The sequence below is a fragment of the Lepus europaeus genome, chromosome 21 (assembly GCF_033115175.1).
Source record: "Lepus europaeus isolate LE1 chromosome 21, mLepTim1.pri, whole genome shotgun sequence".
NCBI lineage: Eukaryota > Metazoa > Chordata > Mammalia > Lagomorpha > Leporidae > Lepus > Lepus europaeus.
Window position 1 is genome coordinate 58974514 of NC_084847.1, and position 18962 is coordinate 58993475.

Consider the following 18962-nt stretch of genomic DNA (forward strand, 5'->3'; position numbering starts at 1 on the left):
ACCCTCCTCCCAGGCCACAGCAGAGAGCTGGAACGGAAGAGCAGCAGCCGGGACTAGAACCAGTGCCCACGTGGGATGCCGGCGCCGCAGGCGGAGGCTTAGCCTACCGCACCACAGTGCCAGCCCCCTAAGGGAACATTTTAAAAAATGTATGATAAGAGGTATATGAACTCCAGGGGGGACAAGAAAATAGGTCCTGAAGATTTCCCCAGGACAGCCAGAGGCCTCGTCACGCCTGCCCACAGGGTGACGTGTAGACGGGGCGACGTGTAGACGGGGTGACGTGTAGATGGGGTGACGTGCCCACGGGGTGACATGCCCACAGGGTGACGTGCCCACGGGGTGACGTGTAGACAGGGTGATGTGCCCACGGGGTGATGTGTAGATGGGGTGACGTGTAGACAGGGTGACGTGCCCACGGGGTGACGTGTAGACGGGGTGATATGTAGATGGGGTGACGTGCCCACGGAGTGACGTGTAGACGGGGTGACATGTAGATGGGGTGACGTGCCCACGGGGTGACGTGTAGATGGGGTGACATGCCCACGGGGTGATGTGTAGACGGGGTGACGTGTAGACGGGGTGACATGTAGATGGGGTGACATGTAGACGGGGTGACGTGCCCACGGGGTGACGTGTAGATGGGGTGACGTGCCCACGGAGTGATGTGTAGACAGGGTGACGTGCCCACGGGGTGACGTGTAGACGGGGTGATATGTAGACAGGGTGACATGTCCACGGAGTGACGTGTAGACGGGGTGACATGTAGATGGGGTGACGTGCCCACAGGGTGACGTGTAGATGGGGTGATATGTAGACAGGGTGACATGCCCACGGGGTGACGTGCCCACGGAGTGATGTGTAGACAGGGTGACGTGCCCACGGGGTGACGTGTAGACGGGGTGATATGTAGACAGGGTGACATGCCCACGGAGTGACGTGTAGACGGGGTGACATGTAGACAGGGTGACGTGCCCACGGGGTGACGTGTAGATGGGGTGACATGTAGACAGGGTGACGTGCCCACGGGGTGATGTATAGATGGGGTGACGTATAGATGGGGTGACATGCCCACGGGGTGACGTGTAGATGGGGTGACATGTAGACAGGGTGACATGCCCACGGGGTGACATGTAGACGGGGTGACGTGTAGATGGGGTGACATGCCCACGGGGTGATGTGTAGATGGGGTGACATGTAGACGGGGTGACGTGCCCATGGGGTGACATGTAGACGGGGTGATGTGTAGACGGGGTGACGTGTAGACGGGGTGACATGCCCACAGGGTGACGTGCCCACAGGGTGACGTGTAGATGGGGTGACGTGCCCACAGGGTGACGTGTAGACAGGGTGATGTGCCCACGGGGTGATGTGTAGATGGGGTGACATGCCCACAGGGTGACGTGCCCACGGGGTGACGTGTAGACGGGGTGATATGTAGATGGGGTGACGTGCCCACGGAGTGACGTGTAGACGGGGTGACATGTAGATGGGGTGACGTGCCCACGGGGTGACGTGTAGATGGGGTGACATGCCCACGGGGTGATGTGTAGACGGGGTGACGTGTAGACGGGGTGACATGTAGATGGGGTGACATGTAGACGGGGTGACGTGCCCACGGGGTGATGTATAGATGGGGTGACGTATAGATGGGGTGACATGCCCACGGGGTGACGTGTAGATGGGGTGACATGTAGACAGGGTGACGTGCCCACGGGGTGACATGTAGACGGGGTGACGTGTAGATGGGGTGACATGCCCACGGGGTGATGTGTAGATGGGGTGACATGTAGACGGGGTGACGTGCCCATGGGGTGACATGTAGACGGGGTGATGTATAGATGGGGTGACGTGCCCACAGGGTAACGTGCCCACGGGGTGACTTGCCCACGGGGTGACATCTCCTGTAGCCCCGGGCCCGGCTGCTGCACTGTACTCTCCCGTGTCCAGGAGGCCAGGGTTCATTTGTATTTATTTATTTGAAAGGCAGAGTCACAGAGAGAGAGAGAGAGAGAGAGAGAGAGGTCTTCCATCCACTGGATCACTCCTCATATGGCCGCAATGGCTGGAGCTGCGCGGATCCGAAGCCAGGAGCCAGGAGCTTCCTCCAAGTCTCCCATGTGGGTGCAGGGGCCCAAGCTCCTGGGCCATCTCCTGCTGCTTTCCCAGGCCACGGCAGAGAGCTGGATTGGAAGTGGAGCAGCCGGGACTGGAAGCGGCACCCATGTGGGATGCCGGCACTGCGGGCGGCGGCTTTACCTGCTGCACCACAGGGCCGGCCCCCAGGGTTCATGTTTGACACCAAGTGCCGTCCTCTGTGTTGTCACTCTAACCTCAAACAAGCCACATAAACAGCAGCTGTGGAGACAGCCGGGATGAGCACACGGGCTGCTGTGAGAGCTACCGGGAGCCTGCGTGGGCCGGAGGGCCTCGCGCTGAGCTCCGCAGAGAGCCAGAGAGCACACGAAGTCTGGACAGGACGCCTTGCTGGCCCTGGCACCCTCACCACCTGCGTGCAGCGGGCAGTGCGAGAGAAAGTCGGGGGAGGACAGCGGGCTGAGGGCTGGGGTCCCGCTCACGGCGGCTTCCCACGCACACGGGGAGGGGCCCACGTTGACCGGGGCAGGCAGCTCTCACTCCGAGAGCAGGGTGTCATTTCCGCACGTCACTCTCCCACTGTCCCTGAAAAGCCACCAGAGGAAAGCCCCGTGTGTTCCGAAGCACAGCAGACAGGGGCTTCCCGGACATCGGTGGCGGCCCCTCCCCAGAGCCGCCCAGAGCGCGGGTGCAGACGGCTCACCGCCCAGCACCTCGGCGTCCAACGCCCTGCACACACTCCTGGTGACTCAGCGGGTCCAACCCAGGCTGACGCAGGGCAGGGTGCCAAGGGCAGACTTGGCAGCCCAGGAGGCAAAGCGCCCGGTACTGGGGCCCACGGAAGCCGCTGCCCAAAGGAGCGCGGAGAGCAAGGGCAGCTCTGGCTGCACGGGTGAGGCCACAGAGCCGGGCCCCTGTGTGGTTTCCACTTTCTACAGCAGAACCACCACCCGGTCCAACGTGCCCAAGGGGTCACTTGGCAGGCCTCGCTCTGCGTGTGCCCGTGGGTGGGGTTGCTCCTGGGAGACCGACAGCCAAACACGGGATGAGGAGAGCAGACGGCCCAAGGGGTCGCTTGGCAGGCCTCGCTCTGCGTGTGCCCGTGGGTGGGGTTGCTCCTGGGAGAGACCGACAGCCAAACACGGGCACAAGGAGAGCCGACGGCCCAAGGGGTCGCTTGGCAGGCCTCCCTCTGCGTGTGCCCGTGGGTGGGGTTGCTCCTGGGAGAGACCGACAGCCAAACACGGGCACAAGGAGAGCCGACGGCCCAAGGGGTCGCTTGGCAGGCCTCCCTCTGCGTGTGCCCGTGGGTGGGGTTGCTCCTGGGAGAGACCGACAGCCAAACACGGGCACAAGGAGAGCCGACGGCCCAAGGGGTCGCTTGGCAGGCCTCCCTCTGCGTGTGCCCGTGGGTGGGGTTGCTCCTGGGAGAGACCGACAGCCAAACACAACACAAGGAAAGCAGACGGCCCCTCCAATCCGAGGAGGGAACTTGCTCTCTGCTCCTCCGAGCCAGCATGGCGACTCCCCTGCCTCTGCGCTCACGCCACAGGCTCTCCTGGCTGCACTTCTCCGCCCACGGAACCTGTCGGCCAATTCCTCACCGTCCATCTCTGCAGACATACACACACATACGCACGCGTGCCTCAGCTCTGCGCCTCCGGGAAGCCCAACAGGAACACCCGCTTTGTCACCTGCTCTGGGGCTGAGTGTCTCTGCATGTCACAGAAGTGACCAGACGGAAAGGGGCCGTATAGGCCCAGAAATGGCCACCAGCGCACCTGGCCCGTGGCAAGGAAGCCGCATGGGCACCTGCAGCCCCGTGCAGCTCAGGTACCCAGAGGCAGGCCTGGGCCTGCACAGTGAGCACCCAGGGAATGAAGCAGGGGACGCTGGCTCCCTCTTGCACGCGCGCTCACTCTCTCTCTCTCTCTCTCTCATTAGGCGTACAGTCTGACGAGTTCTGGCAAACACACACGACCATTAAGACACCGGTCCTGAAAGCTCCCTGTCCCTCCCAGCACCCTGCTCCGGGCCCCGCGATCTGCCCCCGTCCGGCAGGCGGCCTCCTCTGGGATGGGCCGTCAGGGACCTAGGGCGTGTCGCTCCTCTGTGCGGCCGTGTGATTCTGAGACCCACCCGAGCCGCTGTTTGCCTCGGCACAATTTCCCCTGTAAAACTGCTGGTAAGAAGTCTCACCGCATGACTATGTCCGTCGGCGCACTTCGGGGCTGTTTCCTCTTTTTTGGCCAGTACGAGTCAAGCTGCCAGGAACTTTTTTGCATACAGGCCAGACTTTCGTGTTTCACTCTGTGGCTTTGGAGAGCTGGGGAACAAAGGTATGAAAGCATCAGCGGGACCTCCCAGCTCCTGCAAAGGAGGTGGCTAACGGCTGGTTATTTTGTAACAAGACTAGTCGGCTGCTGGATGTGACACACAGGCTTAGCTTATCAGCAATTACGCCATTCTAAAACAGCAGGGCTCCGCCTTGGAAGCTGGCTTAGCCCTGCAGACGCAGGACGTGGCCCAAGTGAATGCGCAGTGCGGAACCAGCGGTCCGGCACGAGGATGCTGTCCGAAGCAGAGCCACAGCCATGGCACTCCAAACGCCAGCAGGCTTTTCTCGTGGACACTGGCGCACTAGTGTCTAAATGTATCAGGAAATGCCAAGGACCTGGAAGGGGCACGGCAGGGTTGAACAGGAGAGACTCGGGGAACCTACACGGCTCACTTCAAGACTGACTATCAAGTCGAACCGCAGCCAAGGCAGGTGCGCGAGGACAGATGCAGCACGCTGTGGACAGGACAAAGGGCCGGCAGGAGAGGAGACCCGGGGACGTGTGCTAACTCTCTCTCTGCGGCTTCACTCCCTTCATGTCCGTAACAGCCAGGGCTGCGACAGGCTGACGCCAAGAGCCAAGAACGCCACCCTGGTCTCCCACGTGGGTGGCGGGGGCACATCCTCTGCTGCCTTCCCAGGGCCATCAGCAGGGAGCTGGACGAAGCGGAGCAGCCGGGACCTGCAGCAGTGCTGGGATACGGGACGCAGGCGCCTCGACACACAGGGTGGCCTGCGGCTCCACTGCTCTGACCGCCCAGGACAAGGAAAACACGCCGATGCGAAGCTCTGCACACAGATGCTGGTCCCAGCTTTGCTGGAGGTGACTCACAACTTCACCCCAGCGCCAGTGACAGTGAGCACGGCGACGGAGGCGGGCCCGTTCAGTCAGAGCCCCCTGGCTACAAAGGACAAACCCCGGACTTCGTGCAGCCCCGCGGAGGGACCTCACAGATACAATGCCAAACCGAAAGCCACACACAGGGAGCCCCGAGTCCTGCGCCGGCAGGGGCACACCTGCCCGCCTTGCTAAACTGACACTGACAATGGGTAATTCTCCCGAGGAAACCACACCCGGCCCCAGAAGCCAACGCGCTTCTCTCCAGCACGCACACGATGACTGGGCTCTCGCCCATCCCCACGGAACTGGCCTAAATGCTAGTTGAGGAGTTCCTCGCCGGCGCCGCGGCTCACTAGGCTAATCCTCCGCCTTGCGGCGCCGGCACACCGGGTTCTAGTCCCGGTCGGGGCACCGATCCTGTCCCGGTTGCCCCTCTTCCAGGCCCGCTCTCTGCTGTGGCCAGGGAGTGCAGTGGAGGATGGCCCGAGTCCTTGGGCCCTGCACCCCATGGGAGACCAGGAGAAGCACCTGGCTCCTGCCATCGGATCAGCGCGGTGCGCTGGCCGCAGCGCGCTACCACGGCGGCCATTGGAGGGTGAACCAACGGCAAAAGGAAGACCTTTCTCTCTGTCTCTCTCTCACTGTCCACTCTGCCTGTCAAAAAAAAAAAAAAAAAAAAAGAAGTTCCTCATCAGCGGGGACATGGACACTGAGTCCGGGCCCCCACTGCGAGTTGGGGCCAAGCCCCTGGACAGAAGACCTCCACGCTGCAGGACGAGAACCACCAGGGCCTCTCTGGGGGCCAGAGCTGCCGCGAGCCAGGAGCGGGGCGTCTCTGCTCCTGCTCTCTCAGACACCAGGCCCCTTCACCTCACTCACCCGTCCGTCTGCTTCAGGCCCCGAGCACCTGCCACACAGACATGGGTCATTTTCACGATCACTCATGCTGCCTGCTAATTTCAGCAGTCAGAAAGGACATTTGCAATTGATTTGATAATTACAATAGCCTAGGGTTTTATTTTTTTTTTTAATATTATTTATTTGAAAGACAGAGTTACAGAGAGGTAGAGACCGAGAGGTCTTCCATCCGCTGGTTCACTCCCCAGATGGCCACAACAGCCAGAGCTGTGCCGATCCGAAGTCAGGAGCCAGGAGCTTCCCCTGGGTCTCCCATGCAGGTGCAGGGCCCAAGGACTTGGGCCATCCTCCACTGCCTTCCCGGGCCATAGCAGAGAACGGGATCAGAAGAGGAGCAGCCAGGACTCGAACCAGTGCCCATGTGAGATGCCAGCGCTTCAGGCCAGGGCTTTAACCCGCTATGTCACAGCGCCAAACCTTATTTTTGTTTTTTTGAGACACAGAGCTCCCACCTGCCGGCTCACTTCCCAGATGCTCACAAGGGGCAGGGCTGGACTGGGGACAGAGCTGCTGGGAACACGGCAGGTCTTCCACGTGGGCGGCAGGAACCCCACTACGTGAGCCGCCCTCACTGCCTCCCCATCTGCATTCGCGGCCAGATAGAGGCAGAAGCCACAGCCAGACTCCGACCCGGTGCTCCGACGTGGGACGCAGGCATCCTAACCCCTCGGCTCACGAGCTCTTTAAAAGGCAGGCCCCGGGGCCCCGGGGACGCCCACACCCCACATCCGAGTGCCGGCTTCAAGCCCCGGCTACACTTCCTGCCAGCTTCCTGCCAGCGTGCACCGGGGGAAGCAGTGGCTGGCGGCTCAAGTACTTCCATTCCTGCCACGCACAGGGAGACGGGACAGAGTTCCCGGCTCTTCACTTCGCCTGGTGTTGCTGGCATTTGGGGGTGCAGCAGCAGAGGGAAGAGTCTTTCTGTCCCTCCCTCTCTGTCGCTCTGCCTTTCAAATAAATACATATTTCTTAAAGGCAAAAATAAATCAGTGTCCTGTTCTAAAGGCTTTGTACACAGCAACTTGTGTAACCCTCACACTGTGGTGAAAAGTGGGGCAAAATAACGGCCCCCCCCGCCCACCCTGCATACCAGCTACCGCTCAGAGCAGGCGTCCGGACCCCAGCAGCTGGCCGGACAGCCGGCTTCCCCTGCGCCGCACCCCCGGCCTCCACAGTCGAAGCTCACGCAGAACCAGGGCTTCCACGCCCGCGGTGCTCTCGCGGCCTTCACGTCCGAGAGCCGGCTTCCCTGTGTCCACAAACGGAGCCCGTGAGCTCTGCACGGCGGCACGACTCCCCTCACAAGTCCAGTGTTTTAAGTTCTGTTTATTTATGCCACTGGCAGAGAGATCAGAGGGCCCCACTTCTCTTCCAGGGCTTCAAAGACGACACGCGGCCAGCGAGCCACCGCAGTCCCCTGGGCTGCAGTCAACAGAGATCTGGAAAGTTCCTGTTACCAGTGTCAACATCCCCTCTGCACAGCCGCGGGCCAGCCCTGCCGCTAGCTGGGGCCGCATGAAAACCCCTCTGTCAGGCGGCTTCACCGGTGCCGCTGGGGCCGTGTCTGTTTGCTTCCAAAACTGCTTCGTGGTGAGCAGCTGGCCCTGCAACTGAACCCACAGTCTATCATGTCAGTCAGGACGGTCACGTCGACGGGGACAGAATGCTGGTTCCCCATGTCTATCATGTCAGTCAGGACGGTCACGTCGACTGGACAGAATGCTGGTTCCCCACAGTCTATCCAGTCAGTCAGGACGGTCACGTCGACGGGGACAGAATGCTGGTTCCCCATGTCTATCATGTCAGTCAGTCAGGACGGTCACGTCGACGGGGACAGAATGCTGGTTCCCCAGTCTATCATGTCAGTCACGGTCACGTCGACGGGGACAGAATGCTGGTTCCCCACAGTCTATCATGTCAGTCACGGTCACGTCGACGGGGACAGAATGCTGGTTCCCCAGTCTATCATGTCAGTCACGGTCACGTCGACGGGGACAGAATGCTGGTTCCCCAGTCTATCATGTCAGTCACGGTCACGTCGACGGGGACAGAATGCTGGTTCCCCATGTCTATCATGTCAGTCAGGACGGTCACGTCGACGGGGACAGGATGCTGGTTCCCCACAGTCTATCCAGTCAGTCAGGACGGTCACGTTGACGGGGACAGAATGCTGGTTCCCCACAGTCTATCCAGTCAGTCAGTACGGTCACGTCGACGGGGACAGAATGCTGGTTCCCCACAGTCTATCATGTCAGTCACGGTCACGTCGACGGGGACAGAATGCTGGTTCCCCACAGTCTATCATGTCAGTCAGGACGGTCACGTCGACGGGGACAGAATGCTGGTTCCCCACAGTCTATCATGTCAGTCACGGTCACGTCGACGGGGACAGAATGCTGGTTCCCACAGTCTATCATGTCAGTCACGGTCACGTCGACGGGGACAGAATGCTGGTTCCCACAGTCTATCCAGTCAGTCAGGACTGTCACGTCAACGGGGACAGAATGCTGGTTCCCCACAGTCTATCCAGTCAGTCAGGACGGTCACGTCGACGGGGACAGAATGCTGGTTCCCCATGTCTATCATGTCAGTCAGGACGGTCACGTCGACGGGGACAGAATGCTGGTTCCCCACAGTCTATCATGTCAGTCAGGACGGTCACGTCGACGGGGACAGAATGCTGGTTCCCCACAGTCTATCCAGTCAGTCAGGACGGTCACGTCGACGGGGACAGGATGCTGGTTCCCCAGTCTATCCAGTCAGTCAGGACGGTCACGTCGACGGGGACAGGATGCTGGTTCCCCATGTCTATCCAGTCAGTCACGGACGGTCACGTCGACGGGGACAGGATGCTGGTTCCCCACAGTCTATCATGTCAGTCAGGACGGTCACGTCGACGGGGACAGAATGCTGGTTCCCCAGTCTATCATGTCAGTCACGGTCACGTCAACGGGGACAGAATGCTGGTTCCCCAGTCTATCATGTCAGTCAGGACGGTCACGTCGACGGGGACAGGATGCTGGTTCCCCAGTCTATCCAGTCAGTCAGGACGGTCACGTCGACGGGGACAGGATGCTGGTTCCCCATGTCTATCATGTCAGTCAGGACGGTCACGTCGACGGGGACAGAATGCTGGTTCCCCAGTCTATCATGTCAGTCAGGACGGTCACGTCGACGGGGACAGGATGCTGGTTCCCCATGTCTATCCAGTCAGTCAGGACGGTCACATCGACGGGGACAGAATGCTGGTTCCCCAGTCTATCCAGTCAGTCAGTACGGTCACGTCGACGGGGACAGAATGCTGGTTCCCCACAGTCTATCATGTCAGTCACGGTCACGTCGACGGGGACAGAATGCTGGTTCCCCACAGTCTATCATGTCAGTCACGGTCACGTCGACGGGGACAGAATGCTGGTTCCCACAGTCTATCATGTCAGTCACGGTCACGTCGACGGGGACAGAATGCTGGTTCCCACAGTCTATCCAGTCAGTCAGGACGGTCACGTCAACGGGGACAGAATGCTGGTTCCCCATGTCTATCATGTCAGTCAGGATGGTCACGTCGACGGGGACAGGATGCTGGTTCCCCATGTCTATCATGTCAGTCACGGTCACGTCGACGGGGACAGAATGCTGGTTCCCCAGTCTATCATGTCAGTCAGGACGGTCACGTCGACGGGGACAGAATGCTGGTTCCCCATGTCTATCATGTCAGTCAGGACGGTCACGTCGACGGGGACAGGATGCTGGTTCCCCAGTCTATCATGTCAGTCAGGACGGTCACGTCGACGGGGACAGGATGCTGGTTCCCCATGTCTATCCAGTCAGTCACAGACGGTCACATCGACGGGGACAGAATGCTGGTTCCCCAGTCTATCATGTCAGTCAGGATGGTCACGTCGACGGGGACAGGATGCTGGTTCCCACAGTCTATCCAGTCAGTCAGGACGGTCACGTCGACGGGGACAGGATGCTGGTTCCCCAGTCTATCCAGTCAGTCAGGACGGTCACATCGACGGGGACAGGATGCTGGTTCCCCATGTCTATCCAGTCAGTCACGGACGGTCACGTCGACGGGGACAGGATGCTGGTTCCCCACAGTCTATCCAGTCAGTCAGGACGGTCACGTCGACGGGGAAAGGATGCTGGTTCCCCATGTCTATCATGTCAGTCAGGACGGTCACGTCGACGGGGACAGAATGCTGGTTCCCCACAGTCTATCATGTCAGTCAGGACGGTCACGTCGACGGGGACAGGATGCTGGTTCCCCATGTCTATCATGTCAGTCAGGACGGTCACGTCGACGGGGACAGGATGCTGGTTCCCCATGTCTATCATGTCAGTCAGGACGGTCACGTCGACGGGGACAGGATGCTGGTTCCCCATGTCTATCATGTCAGTCACGGTCACGTCGACGGGGACAGAATGCTGGTTCCCCAGTCTATCATGTCAGTCAGGACGGTCACGTCGACGGGGACAGAATGCTGGTTCCCCAGTCTATCCAGTCAGTCAGGACGGTCACGTCGACGGGGAAAGGATGCTGGTTCCCCATGTCTATCCAGTCAGTCACGGACGGTCACGTCGACGGGGACAGGATGCTGGTTCCCCACAGTCTATCCAGTCAGTCAGGACGGTCACGTCGACGGGGAAAGGATGCTGGTTCCCCATGTCTATCATGTCAGTCAGGACGGTCACGTCGACGGGGACAGAATGCTGGTTCCCCACAGTCTATCATGTCAGTCAGGACGGTCACGTCGACGGGGACAGGATGCTGGTTCCCCATGTCTATCATGTCAGTCAGGACGGTCACGTCGACGGGGACAGGATGCTGGTTCCCCAGTCTATCATGTCAGTCAGGACGGTCACGTCGACGGGGACAGGATGCTGGTTCCCCATGTCTATCCAGTCAGTCACAGACGGTCACATCGACGGGGACAGAATGCTGGTTCCCCAGTCTATCATGTCAGTCAGGACGGTCACGTCGACGGGGACAGGATGCTGGTTCCCCAGTCTATCCAGTCAGTCAGGACGGTCACGTCGACGGGGACAGGATGCTGGTTCCCCATGTCTATCATGTCAGTCAGGACGGTCACGTCGACGGGGACAGGATGCTGGTTCCCCATGTCTATCATGTCAGTCACGGTCACGTCGACGGGGACAGAATGCTGGTTCCCCAGTCTATCATGTCAGTCAGGACGGTCACGTCGACGGGGACAGAATGCTGGTTCCCCACAGTCTATCCAGTCAGTCAGGACGGTCACGTCGACGGGGACAGAATGCTGGTTCCCCACAGTCTATCATGTCAGTCACGGTCACGTCGACGGGGACAGAATGCTGGTTCCCCAGTCTATCATGTCAGTCAGGACAGTCACGTCGACGGGGACAGGATGCTGGTTCCCCACAGTCTATCCAGTCAGTCAGGATGGTCACGTCGACGGGGACAGGATGCTGGTTCCCCAGTCTATCCAGTCAGTCAGGACGGTCACGTCGACGGGGACAGGATGCTGGTTCCCCATGTCTATCCAGTCAGTCAGGACGGTCACGTCGACGGGGACAGAATGCTGGTTCCCCACAGTCTATCCAGTCAGTCAGGATGGTCACGTCGACGGGGACAGGATGCTGGTTCCCCAGTCTATCCAGTCAGTCAGGACGGTCACGTCGACGGGGACAGGATGCTGGTTCCCCATGTCTATCCAGTCAGTCACGGACGGTCACGTCGACGGGGACAGGATGCTGGTTCCCCACAGTCTATCCAGTCAGTCAGGACGGTCACGTCGACGGGGACAGGATGCTGGTTCCCCATGTCTATCATGTCAGTCAGGACGGTCACGTCGACGGGGACAGAATGCTGGTTCCCCACAGTCTATCCAGTCAGTCACGGACGGTCACGTCGACGGGGACAGAATGCTGGTTCCCCATGTCTATCATGTCAGTCAGGACGGTCACGTCGACTGGACAGAATGCTGGTTCCCCACAGTCTATCCAGTCAGTCAGGACGGTCACGTCGACGGGGACAGAATGCTGGTTCCCCATGTCTATCATGTCAGTCAGTCAGGACGGTCACGTCGACGGGGACAGAATGCTGGTTCCCCATGTCTATCATGTCAGTCACGGTCACGTCGACGGGGACAGAATGCTGGTTCCCCACAGTCTATCATGTCAGTCACGGTCACGTCGACGGGGACAGAATGCTGGTTCCCCAGTCTATCATGTCAGTCACGGTCACGTCGACGGGGACAGAATGCTGGTTCCCCAGTCTATCATGTCAGTCACGGTCACGTCGACGGGGACAGAATGCTGGTTCCCCATGTCTATCATGTCAGTCAGGACGGTCACGTCGACGGGGACAGGATGCTGGTTCCCCACAGTCTATCCAGTCAGTCAGGACGGTCACGTTGACGGGGACAGAATGCTGGTTCCCCACAGTCTATCCAGTCAGTCAGTACGGTCACGTCGACGGGGACAGAATGCTGGTTCCCCACAGTCTATCATGTCAGTCACGGTCACGTCGACGGGGACAGAATGCTGGTTCCCCACAGTCTATCATGTCAGTCAGGACGGTCACGTCGACGGGGACAGAATGCTGGTTCCCCACAGTCTATCATGTCAGTCACGGTCACGTCGACGGGGACAGAATGCTGGTTCCCACAGTCTATCATGTCAGTCACGGTCACGTCGACGGGGACAGAATGCTGGTTCCCACAGTCTATCCAGTCAGTCAGGACTGTCACGTCAACGGGGACAGAATGCTGGTTCCCCACAGTCTATCCAGTCAGTCAGGACGGTCACGTCGACGGGGACAGAATGCTGGTTCCCCATGTCTATCATGTCAGTCAGGACGGTCACGTCGACGGGGACAGAATGCTGGTTCCCCACAGTCTATCATGTCAGTCAGGACGGTCACGTCGACGGGGACAGAATGCTGGTTCCCCACAGTCTATCCAGTCAGTCAGGACGGTCACGTCGACGGGGACAGGATGCTGGTTCCCCAGTCTATCCAGTCAGTCAGGACGGTCACGTCGACGGGGACAGGATGCTGGTTCCCCATGTCTATCCAGTCAGTCACGGACGGTCACGTCGACGGGGACAGGATGCTGGTTCCCCACAGTCTATCATGTCAGTCAGGACGGTCACGTCGACGGGGACAGAATGCTGGTTCCCCAGTCTATCATGTCAGTCACGGTCACGTCGACGGGGACAGAATGCTGGTTCCCCAGTCTATCATGTCAGTCAGGACGGTCACGTCGACGGGGACAGGATGCTGGTTGCCCATGTCTATCCAGTCAGTCAGGACGGTCACATCGACGGGGACAGAATGCTGGTTCCCCAGTCTATCCAGTCAGTCAGTACGGTCACGTCGACGGGGACAGAATGCTGGTTCCCCACAGTCTATCATGTCAGTCACGGTCACGTCGACGGGGACAGAATGCTGGTTCCCCACAGTCTATCATGTCAGTCACGGTCACGTCGACGGGGACAGAATGCTGGTTCCCACAGTCTATCATGTCAGTCACGGTCACGTCGACGGGGACAGAATGCTGGTTCCCACAGTCTATCCAGTCAGTCAGGACGGTCACGTCAACGGGGACAGAATGCTGGTTCCCCATGTCTATCATGTCAGTCAGGATGGTCACGTCGACGGGGACAGGATGCTGGTTCCCCATGTCTATCATGTCAGTCACGGTCACGTCGACGGGGACAGAATGCTGGTTCCCCAGTCTATCATGTCAGTCAGGACGGTCACGTCGACGGGGACAGAATGCTGGTTCCCCATGTCTATCATGTCAGTCAGGACGGTCACGTCGACGGGGACAGGATGCTGGTTCCCCAGTCTATCATGTCAGTCAGGACGGTCACGTCGACGGGGACAGGATGCTGGTTCCCCATGTCTATCCAGTCAGTCACAGACGGTCACATCGACGGGGACAGAATGCTGGTTCCCCAGTCTATCATGTCAGTCAGGACGGTCACGTCGACGGGGACAGGATGCTGGTTCCCACAGTCTATCCAGTCAGTCAGGACGGTCACGTCGACGGGGACAGGATGCTGGTTCCCCAGTCTATCCAGTCAGTCAGGACGGTCACGTCGACGGGGACAGGATGCTGGTTCCCCATGTCTATCCAGTCAGTCACGGACGGTCACGTCGACGGGGACAGGATGCTGGTTCCCCACAGTCTATCCAGTCAGTCAGGACGGTCACGTCGACGGGGAAAGGATGCTGGTTCCCCATGTCTATCATGTCAGTCAGGACGGTCACGTCGACGGGGACAGAATGCTGGTTCCCCACAGTCTATCATGTCAGTCAGGACGGTCACGTCAACGGGGACAGGATGCTGGTTCCCCATGTCTATCATGTCAGTCAGGACGGTCACGTCGACGGGGACAGGATGCTGGTTCCCCATGTCTATCATGTCAGTCAGGACGGTCACGTCGACGGGGACAGGATGCTGGTTCCCCATGTCTATCATGTCAGTCACGGTCACGTCGACGGGGACAGAATGCTGGTTCCCCAGTCTATCATGTCAGTCAGGACGGTCACGTCGACGGGGACAGAATGCTGGTTCCCCACAGTCTATCCAGTCAGTCAGGACGGTCACGTCGACGGGGACAGGATGCTGGTTCCCCAGTCTATCCAGTCAGTCAGGACGGTCACGTCGACGGGGACAGGATGCTGGTTCCCCATGTCTATCCAGTCAGTCACGGACGGTCACGTCGACGGGGACAGGATGCTGGTTCCCCACAGTCTATCCAGTCAGTCAGGACGGTCACGTCGACGGGGAAAGGATGCTGGTTCCCCATGTCTATCATGTCAGTCAGGACGGTCACGTCGACGGGGACAGAATGCTGGTTCCCCACAGTCTATCATGTCAGTCAGGACGGTCACGTCGACGGGGACAGGATGCTGGTTCCCCATGTCTATCATGTCAGTCAGGACGGTCACGTCGACGGGGACAGGATGCTGGTTCCCCAGTCTATCATGTCAGTCAGGACGGTCACGTCGACGGGGACAGGATGCTGGTTCCCCATGTCTATCCAGTCAGTCACAGACGGTCACATCGACGGGGACAGAATGCTGGTTCCCCAGTCTATCATGTCAGTCAGGACGGTCACGTCGACGGGGACAGGATGCTGGTTCCCCAGTCTATCCAGTCAGTCAGGACGGTCACGTCGACGGGGACAGGATGCTGGTTCCCCATGTCTATCCAGTCAGTCAGGACGGTCACGTCGACGGGGACAGGATGCTGGTTCCCCATGTCTATCATGTCAGTCACGGTCACGTCGACGGGGACAGAATGCTGGTTCCCCAGTCTATCATGTCAGTCAGGACGGTCACGTCGACGGGGACAGAATGCTGGTTCCCCACAGTCTATCCAGTCAGTCAGGACGGTCACGTCGACGGGGACAGAATGCTGGTTCCCCACAGTCTATCATGTCAGTCACGGTCACGTCGACGGGGACAGAATGCTGGTTCCCCAGTCTATCATGTCAGTCAGGACAGTCACGTCGACGGGGACAGGATGCTGGTTCCCCACAGTCTATCCAGTCAGTCAGGATGGTCACGTCGACGGGGACAGGATGCTGGTTCCCCAGTCTATCCAGTCAGTCAGGACGGTCACGTCGACGGGGACAGGATGCTGGTTCCCCATGTCTATCCAGTCAGTCAGGACGGTCACGTCGACGGGGACAGAATGCTGGTTCCCCACAGTCTATCCAGTCAGTCAGGATGGTCACGTCGACGGGGACAGGATGCTGGTTCCCCAGTCTATCCAGTCAGTCAGGACGGTCACGTCGACGGGGACAGGATGCTGGTTCCCCATGTCTATCCAGTCAGTCACGGACGGTCACGTCGACGGGGACAGGATGCTGGTTCCCCACAGTCTATCCAGTCAGTCAGGACGGTCACGTCGACGGGGACAGGATGCTGGTTCCCCATGTCTATCATGTCAGTCAGGACGGTCACGTCGACGGGGACAGAATGCTGGTTCCCCACAGTCTATCCAGTCAGTCACGGACGGTCACGTCGATGGGGACAGGATGCTGGTTTGTGTCACAGATGAAAACCCGGCCCACACGTGGCCTTGGAAGTGAAGTAACTGCCCCGGGGCGGTGAGGGCACAGCAGCTCAGACCGCCCCCCAACCCCCGGCCTCCAAGCGTTCACACACCCAAGGCGGGGGGACACCAGCCCCACGCCCCAGCCAGACGTCAGGTTCTCATAGCTTCTAAATTCCCTCCCTCCTCAAACGTGACACGTGTAAGAGTTACGTCAACCCAAAGAAATCACCCTTCTTCAGAGGAAAGTAACCACAAACAACAAGAAAATCCAGGAAGAACCCACCTGGAGCTTTCCTGCCTGCCCAGCCCTGCCTGTCCAGCCCTGCTACCAGCCCACGTCAGCTCTCGCCCATAGACCCGCCTTTGCCCGGAGGCCACGGACACTGTCCAAGAGTCCCGGCCCAGGGCTGGCACTGTGGGGCAGTGGGTTAAGCACATCAACACACCAGTTCCCGTCCCGGCTGCTCCACTTCTGATCCAGGCCCCTGCTAATGCACCTGGTGGGGCCTGGGCCGCTGCCACTCATGTGCGAGACCCAGACGGGGCTCCTGGCCCCGGCCTGGCCTGGGCCCAGCCATGGCAGCCACTTGGAGAGTGAAGCAGTGGACGGACAATCTTGCTGTCTCTCTCCCTCCGTCACTCTGGCTTTCATGTAAGTAAAGGAATCGGAGCACAGCCCTGTAACTGTGCAGTCCCGGGACCCCCACTGCCAGCCCTTCAGCGGCCTGTGACCCACGGCTCCTCCACGGCGCCCCTGGTCCCAGCACACCCACCGAGCAGACCCCCAGGCCAGGCGTCCGCAGGACCTCTGCAGGACGGCTCACGCCTCACAGCCCCTCACATCTCGGCCCAGAGCTCCTTTCTGGTGTGGCCGCCCCTGACCACCCCACACACAGCAGCTCCAGGCCCCCTAGCTGCACCCCCCACGCCGTACCCGTTCCTTCCCCAGATACAAGCCAGCCGCTGCTTATCTGCCCGCATCCCATCGACCCACACTGAACACAAACTGCACGAGGGGGTCTCACCCTGTCCATCATGGCCGCATCCTCAGAGTGCCTTGCATACAGCAGGCATGCAATAGGCGGGTGACTCTAAAGCCAGAGCGACACTGTCAACCCCAACGTCCCGAGACTGCAAGGGCTGACGGGTAGAGAGGGCCCCCTCCGCCTGCGACTTTACAAACCCCTTCACACAGAGCTACAAGAAACACCAACGGCCAAAGAGCACAGAAACTCGGAGAAGCGACCAGAGGCCGGCGACGGACGCAGAGACGATGACGATGACGGGGACATCGGACCAGTCGGCTCACCTGCTGAGAAAAGCCAGCACACAGCAGACCGCAGCTGCCTGTCCCAGACCGTTCTCTGTGTCACTGGCACACACGCACCTCCAGCGGGCTCACCATGCCCCAGCTCACACTCAGCCTGTCCACCCTTCCCTCTAATTCTCTTGAAAAAACTTAATTTATTTCCCTTGTATCTGAAAGGCAAGGACACAGAGCCATCTTTCACTCACTGGTTCACTCCCCAGATGCCAAGAGCTGGGGCTGGGCCAGGCGGAAGTCAGGCGCCTGGAACGCCCTCTGGGTCTCTCACTCAAGCACGTGAACCTGCTGCCTCCCGGGGTACAGGGTGCACACCAGCAGGAAGCGGAGGGGAAGTGGAGCAGCCAGGACTCAAACCAGGCACCCGAACACAGGATGCCAGCGTCGCAAGCCGCAACTTCACAGCCGGACCAAGCGCCTGCCTGGCTTCTCCCTGGTCCTGCTGAGCCTGTGGGAGTTGACCCCGAAGCTGTGGCCTGGCTGCTCCCTCGGGGCATCACTGCTGACCGTCCCCCGCTGCAGGAGACGTGTGGGCTCCCTCCCCACACCTTCTGCACACGGTGCCCACGTGCAGAGGCTGCTCCCAGCTGGGCCAAATCGTGCGCCCCGACTATTTCTTCTTCCCCAGAACCAGCAGCACCCCACCTCCACTGCTGTGCGCTCTCCCCACTTCTCTCCGACAGCCCCCACCCTGCCCCCTCTCCTCTCCCTGTGCATCGGGAGTCCTGCTTGGTCTTCTCCAGAAAAGGTCTCCTCTGGGAGCCTTCGGACGGGCTCGGGCCAGGAACCGCCCGGTGTGAGGCCGGCCCTTGGCAGCCGCCCCGCCTCCCCAGCCTCCCCCAGCGGGTTCCTCTCCCTGCGTCTTTCTGGACTCGGCACGCACTTGGGGAGCACGCACCTGCCACTCACCTCCTGGAACTACCTGAGAGGCAAGTTTCGGGGGCCTCTGGGAAGAGGTCCCTGCCAGAACACACAGTTCAAGGTTGAAGACGCTGCTCCAGGATTCTGACAGCAAGGCCCCGCCCCCGGGTGGCTGGGGAGGGGTCCACAGCCCTCTGCTCTTGGCCTGTGGTGATCTCTCCATTTCTTCTAGAAGCCTCCACCACCTCCTTCGTCCCAGAGTTCTGAAACGTCACCACAGCGGGCCGCAGGTGCCTCTCCCCAGCCGGCCTCGGACACCCTCTCCAATAAGTCTCTGGCGTCCCAAACCCGTGCCGAGCGTCTCTGGGAAACTCCACCTCCCTCCCGATCCAGCCAAACCCAGAGGCCAAGGAGCAGGGAGGGAAGGGAGCCATGGTCCCGGCCACGCCGCCGGTCACGGGGCGGACGCCTGCAACCCGGGCCATCTCCTTGGGGGTGATCGCGCCCCGTTCCCTCTCTCCTGGCTAC

At 60.0% G+C, this 18962-nt stretch overlaps 1 protein-coding gene across 2 annotated transcripts in view; it reads right to left on the minus strand.

Annotated features, from left to right (window-relative positions):
• CHST12 (carbohydrate sulfotransferase 12) overlaps positions 1 to 18962 on the minus strand; it is a 36875-nt gene that overhangs the window by 11354 nt on the left and 6559 nt on the right. Inside the window, exon 2 of one of the 2 annotated variants that reach the window (XM_062179874.1) lies at positions 4297 to 4423. The exons of the other annotated variant lie outside the window; for it this stretch is intronic. The gene's annotated coding sequence lies outside the window, so the exon portion shown is untranslated. The remainder of the gene's footprint in view (positions 1 to 4296; positions 4424 to 18962) is intronic. 2 annotated transcript variants of the gene reach the window in all.